Source organism: Ambystoma mexicanum, chromosome 8 (assembly GCF_040938575.1).
Source record: "Ambystoma mexicanum isolate Mex_15411 chromosome 8, UKY_AmexF1_1, whole genome shotgun sequence".
In the NCBI taxonomy this organism is placed as follows: domain Eukaryota; kingdom Metazoa; phylum Chordata; class Amphibia; order Caudata; family Ambystomatidae; genus Ambystoma; species Ambystoma mexicanum.
Window position 1 is genome coordinate 376,329,985 of NC_090929.1, and position 7,404 is coordinate 376,337,388.

Sequence of the window (7,404 nt, forward strand, 5' to 3'; positions counted from 1 at the left end):
CAGTGCTCCACACCACCTCCACTCCTTTAACATCAAAATTCTTTGCAACATGCCTTCATTGAGCATACTATTGTAAACCATGCACAGACATATCTCCGAGCACCAACACCCTGACTTTCTCCACTTCTGCCATCTTCACTACACACAGTCTCTTTGAACACTAATCCACAACCTCAACATCTGATTGGCTGATCCCTACAGTCTTCTTTCCATGCTGGATTTGCTGGAAAACCCCGGATGTAGCACGCCCTGTCCGCAGACCGCATAACTCTTAGACAGCCCTTCTACCATTTCCACTTCATTCTCTGTGCCATTCCCTCATTGGATACAGCTAAGCAGGCACACAATACAGAGAATGTCCTCAGAACACCCCCATTTTGTTTATTTTCGAACATTTCAGGACACCGCAAGTGTTCTTAGAACACATTCAACTTGCCAGCGAACAATACGGACAACGTCCTCAGAACACCCCCATTTTCTTTATGTACAAACATTTCAGGACACCGCGAGTGTTCTTAGAACACTTTCAGCTTGACAACGAACAATACAGACAATGTCTTCAGGACACCCCCTGCGAAGATTCCAGGACCCCACGAGTCTTCTTAGAACACTTTCAACTTGACACCGAATCCATTCTGTTTATTTAGGAACATTTCAGAACAGCCGTGTTGTCCGCAGAAAAATCGAACACAACAACAGTGTCTAGCACATAAAAAAACAGAACATTGAACCTATCTCATACTCCCCCACCCTCCCCAAACACTCTTACACACCAACACACTCCAATAAATACAATTTTTAATCCAAGTTTCACCGCGCTATCCGCGGTCGTCCGCGAATGCAAGATGGCGGGCGCCACAGAAAATCTGACACGCTTCACGCACCACGCCATCCAATCAGCGAACACATCGCATGTCCGCAGACTTCACGCAAGCCGCTTGGCCAATCAGGGCACTGTCCGCGGAGCGAATCGGGAAGTCCGTCCACGGAGTGAACAGAGATATCACTAATTTTTTTTGTCTTACATTTTGGTCATTTAAAAAAAAACTACTGGATGGATTTACACCAAATTTGCAAAAGCACGCTTTCAGGACCAAGCCCCCGCTCCTGCCGCAAATTTGGTGTAAATCCATCCAGCGGTTTGGGGTGTATGCGTGCGCAACGGTTTTTCCCATTATGTCTATGGGAGAAAACAAAAGTTTTGGGACCCGCCCTATAACTTTGCCCCCCCTGGACCAAACCTCTCCAAACTTTGCAGAGTGGGCCATATACTTTTTTTGCAAAGTTTGTTGAGGATTCGTCCAGAAGGAGCAAAGTTATAAGCCACCCAAAAAATGCTCTTCCTATGGAAACACCAACTTAACCATAACTACATGGACGCTACCGTGTCCATGTAATATATATGTATATATATATATATATATATATATATATATATATATATATATATATATATATATATATCAATAAGTAGGATTTGATGCTTTCATATTCTTTTTGTTTTCCATTTTGTAATAGGAATTTATTAAATCCGATTTTATTTGTGGTCCTAATTTTACAGCGTGTGGTGTTTTTGTCAACTTTGATCCTACAATAAGAGCTTCAAATGCAATAAATACGACCAAAGAATAGGATCAATAATTCGCGTAGAAGTGATGGAAGAGGCAAGCGTGCACCCAAAATGAAATGCAACCAGACACTTCTTCTATGAAAGTACATCAAAATACCATAGGAGAAGAAAGATACCTTGGGTCCAGAATCCACCCAAAGCTGGATTGGTTGTTCTACGCACTAAAAAGATGAGTTTGGTTGAGTGACAGTGGTTGCCAGCAGCAACCCAGGGACAGCAGCTGTTCTCCAAGTCACCCCTAACTGACGGCTCTGTTACGCCCCTCCCCTCATCATCAATGACTACATTGAGGACGTTGGCATTCAATCTAAATTTGAAATTGAGACTGAAGAAGGGGGCACGGGAGATGCATGTGGCAGTGATGCTGAGGATGATTCCCTTAAAAGAAGACCCCCAAGAACCAGTACTGACCACCATCACGTTGCAATAGAGTGCCCAGAAGAGGACTACAATTCAGAAGTCATCCTCGAGTGTAATACACATACACTATTTAAAGCAGAGCAGGTCAGTAACTTTCTTCAGTGTGCCAGTAACCCATACACTATTTAAAGCAGAGGAGGTCAGTGACGTTCTACAGTGTGCCAGTAATCCAAACACTATTTAAAGCAGAGGAGGCCAGTAACGTACTACAGTGTGCCAGTAACCCATACACTATTTAAAGCAGAGGAGGTCAGTGACGTTCTACAGTGTGCCAGTAGCCCATACACTATTTAAATCAGAGGATGTCAGTAACTTACTTCAGCGTGCCAGTAACCCATACACTATTGAAAGCAGAGGAGGTCAGTAACGTACTACAGTGTGCCAGTAACCCATACACTATTTAAAGCAGAGGAGGTCAGTGACGTTCTACAATGTGCCAGTAACCCATACACTATTTAAAGCAGAGGAGGTCAGTGACGTTCTACAGTGTGCCAGTAATCCATACACTATTTAAAGCAGAGGAGGCCAGTAACGTACTACAGTGTGCCAGCAACCCATACACTATTTAAAGCAGAGGAGGTCAGTGACGTTCTACAGTGTGCCAGTAACCCATACACTATTTAAATCAGAGGATGTCAGTAACTTACTTCAGTGTGCCAGTAACCCATACACTATTTAAAGCAGAGGAGGTCAGTGACGTTCTACAGTGTGCCAGTAACCCATACACTATTTAAATCAGAGGATGTCAGTAACTTACTTCAGTGTGCCAGTAACCCATACACTATTTAAAGCAGAGGAGGTCAGTGACGTTCTACAGTGTGCCAGTAACCCATACACTATTTAAATCAGAGGATGTCAGTAACTTACTTCAGTGTGCCAGTAACCCATACACTATTTAAAGCAGAGGAGGTCAGTGACGTTTTACAGTGTGCCAGTAACCCATACACTATTTAAAGCAGAGGAGGTCAGTGACGTTCTACAGTGTGCCAGTAACCCATACACTATTTAAAGCAGAGGAGGTCACTAACTTACTTCAGTGTGCCAGTAACCCATACACTATTGAAAGCAGAGTAGGTCAGTAACGTACTACAGTGTGCCAGTAACCCATATACTATTTAAATCAGAGGATGTCAGTAACTTACTTCAGTGTGCCAGTAACCCATACACTATTTAAATCAGAGGATGTCAGTAGCTTACTTCAGTGTGCCAGTAACCCATACACTATTTAAAGCAGAGGAGGTCAGTGACGTTCTACAGTGTGCCAGTAACCCATACACTATTTAAAGCAGAGGAGGTCAGTGACGTTCTACAGTGTGCCAGCAACCCATACACTATTTAAAGCAGAGGAGGTCAGTGATGTTCTACAGTGTGCCAGTAACCCATACACTATTTAAAGCAGAGGAGGTCACTAACTTACTTCAGCGTGCCAGTAACCCATACACTATTTAAATCAGAGGATGTCAGTAACTTACTTCAGTGTGCCAGTAACCCATACACTATTTAAATCAGAGGATGTCAGTAACTTACTTCAGTGTGCCAGTAACCCATACACTATTTAAATCAGAGAATGTCAGTAACTTACTTCAGTGTGCCAGTAACCCATACACTATTTAAATCAGAGGATGTCAGTAACTTACTTCAGTGTGCCAGTAACCCATACACTATTTAAAGCAGAGGAGGTCAGTGACGTTCTACAGTGTGCCAGTAACCCATACACTATTTAAAGCAGAGGAGGTCAGTGATGTTCTACAGTGTGCCAGTAACCCATACACTATTTAAAGCAGAGGATGTCAGTAACTTACTTCAGTGTGCCAGTAACCCATACACTATTTAAATCAGAGGATGTCAGTAACTTACTTCAGTGTGCCAGTAACCCATACACTATTTAAAGCAGAGGAGGTCAGTGACGTTCTACAGTGTGCCAGTAACCCATACACTATTTAAAGCAGAGGAGGTCAGTGACGTTCTACAGTGTGCCAGCAACCCATACACTATTTAAAGCAGAGGAGGTCAGTGACGTTCTACAGTGTGCCAGTAACCCATACACTATTTAAAGCAGAGGAGGTCAGTGACGTTCTACAGTGTGCCAGCAACCCATACACTATTTAAAGCAGAGGAGGTCAGTGATGTTCTACAGTGTGCCAGTAACCCATACACTATTTAAAGCAGAGGAGGTCACTAACTTACTTCAGCGTGCCAGTAACCCATACACTATTTAAATCAGAGGATGTCAGTAACTTACTTCAGTGTGCCAGTAACCCATACACTATTTAAATCAGAGGATGTCAGTAACTTACTTCAGTGTGCCAGTAACCCATACACTATTTAAATCAGAGGATGTCAGTAACTTACTTCAGTGTGCCAGTAACCCATACACTATTTAAATCAGAGGATGTCAGTAACTTACTTCAGTGTGCCAGTAACCCATACACTATTTAAAGCAGAGGAGGTCAGTGACGTTCTACAGTGTGCCAGTAACCCATACACTATTTAAAGCAGAGGAGGTCAGTGATGTTCTACAGTGTGCCAGTAACCCATACACTATTTAAAGCAGAGGATGTCAGTAACTTACTTCAGTGTGCCAGTAACCCATACACTATTTAAATCAGAGGATGTCAGTAACTTACTTCAGTGTGCCAGTAACCCATACACTATTTAAAGCAGAGGAGGTCAGTGACGTTCTACAGTGTGCCAGTAACCCATACACTATTTAAAGCAGAGGAGGTCAGTGACGTTCTACAGTGTGCCAGCAACCCATACACTATTTAAAGCAGAGGAGGTCAGTGATGTTCTACAGTGTGCCAGTAACCCATACACTATTTAAAGCAGAGGAGGTCACTAACTTACTTCAGCGTGCCAGTAACCCATACACTATTTAAAGCATAGGAGGTCAGTAACTTACTTCAGTGTGTCACTAACCTGACCACACCCCACCTTTCGATCCTCATACCGTAGGAGGATGATTTTCATGGATAACCACATCTCTCCAAACATGGTTTAATTTTCCTTCTCTGGTATAAAAGCAGTTCAGCAGGGTCTTATGAAGAATCGAGCACAGTTTTTGTAGTAAAAATGTAGATTAATCATCGGTGCACCATTCTTCCAGGCAGCCACAAAAGCTGAGCAGCTCACCAGCCAGCTCAGTGCTCTGGGTAGAACATTCTAGCTAACGTTGCATGATGCATCAGGGCTCCTGCATGAAACATGCTGTGAGCTGGGGCATTAGATTTCAAAGAAAACAACATTTTCCCAGTGCTTACTTTGTGGGGGTGTTTGCCAGGGATCTGTCCTGGCACTTATTTTTGACCCCCCGGCACTTATTGTCTCAGACTCACTTTAATTATGAAGTGGTGATATTCAGTGCCTCCATCAATCAGAATTAGCAGGTGTGAGCTGTAGTGTAACCCCAAATATGTCGACACTGTGGGGGAGCAGCTATGGGTGGTGGCAGCAGTGGTGCCCACCCGCAGTGTCACAGGAGTGCTTGAAAATATTCAGACCCCTGCACTTATTTCTTTACAAATTAAGCACTGCATTTTCCTCTCTAGGAAGAGAACATAAATAAGAATATGAAATAAAAAGGTACACTGATTTTCTTTAGGAAAAAATTAAGTTGACTGACACTATGGTGTGGTCACCTCAAATTCACTTTTCATGGCAATGGGGGTTTCGTGTGTGTCCTACAACACTCACCCATTGGTGTTCTCCAAATTCCTCGTACTTTGACCATATCACTCAGGCTCTGCTTATCACCACTCTCCTAGGTGATACTGCTTTTTCCTGTTGCTATGATTGAAACATTCCACTAGTCTGAATTTGGTAAGGCCCTTAATTACATGCCTAGGTCTCTCTGACTCAAGCGTATTCCCACCTATTCCGTGTCACAATAGTCCTTATATTTATTTGCCTTTCTCCTATCTGAATCTTCGACCATGTTGACTTCAATGGCTTATTCCCCAGGCAACCGGGCAAGATGGAGCAGTTGATTCATGGAATTATTTGTGCTTAAAAATTGGGATTTGCGTGCCGTTCTGCACGCAGATCCTCATTCGTCAAACAGGGATTCGCGGGCAGAATAGAATAATTCCATAATCACAGTGTAAATATACAGGTGGGTTTCATGCCCTTCATAGTCACAAAGGCCTCTAGCTTTGTGTCAGGGCCGTGCTCTATTGGAGGTTACTGCCTATAGCCAGTTGTACACAGCCCTTTATAAGGATATTCATTCTTTCCACAAGTCATTGTTGGACGGATAATACAACAATGCCATAAGGTGCGTCGGGTACAGTTCCTTGAAGAAATGCTGCCTCTTGTCCATCATTATTTTACATACACAGAAAACCAAAAGAGGTACCCACACTGGTGACAGTCCTAGTTTCTGTCAATTATTTCGGTTGAATCTCCATATTGGTACAAGGTATATGCTTTTAAAAAAGAAGGTCACAAGAACAAAATCCAAAGAAAAAGGTCCTAAGAGTACAAACAATAAATGTATTATCCAAAACACATATTGTTGTTCAAATGACATTCTTACACAGGTTAAAGAAAAATAATAATAATCAAAACAAGAAAAAGACATAGAACATATCATTCATCATATGTACGTAAGTACACCCAGGGGGTATACTCATCAAGGAGCAGTCTGGATAGTTTTCCACAAACTTAATTTAATGAAAGTATCCTCCCAGGAAAAGGATTGTTCCTGTGGACTAAGCATTACCAGGGTGTATAAAAAATTACCCTGATAGGTGGGAATGGAATCATTCAGTCAACATGGTTTATATGGTTGTCTACCATGTGGTTATCTGCCAACGTGTATGAGATATCAAAAACTAGTTCCCAGAGTATTTCCAAACGAGGAGGGAACAAAACACATGAGTATCACATTTCGGCGTGCCAAAATGGCATCAGTAGTCGGAGCCTTCCTCAGGGCAGGGATAATGTGGTATGGTAGTTTTCTCCCCTGAATGGGCAGGGGGAGTCCGTGACGCTACTGTCCTGGTGTATTAAGGATTCTTACTTCTGAGTTCAGCCAGATGAGGTGGACCTAGGCCAGTGTTCCAGCTGGCTGTGAAGGGGGTTCAGCGACTGTCAGAGCAAGCACAGAAGGGAACAGGCCTCAGGTCTGTATTCACAACACCAGACGGTACTGGAATGGAAGGAGTCTTGAATAGAGCTGGGTCAGTCCAGAATGGACAGAGAGCCGGACCAAATCCGGTGACACAGATGATGCTGTGCTTAGTCAGGACGGCGGTGGTTCTGCAGGACAGTTTACTGGACCCGGAGCATACGGCAAAAGAAAAGTTGCCTCGTCATGTTGGAACGAGCTCCGCAGAAGAGACCTTTCCACAAGT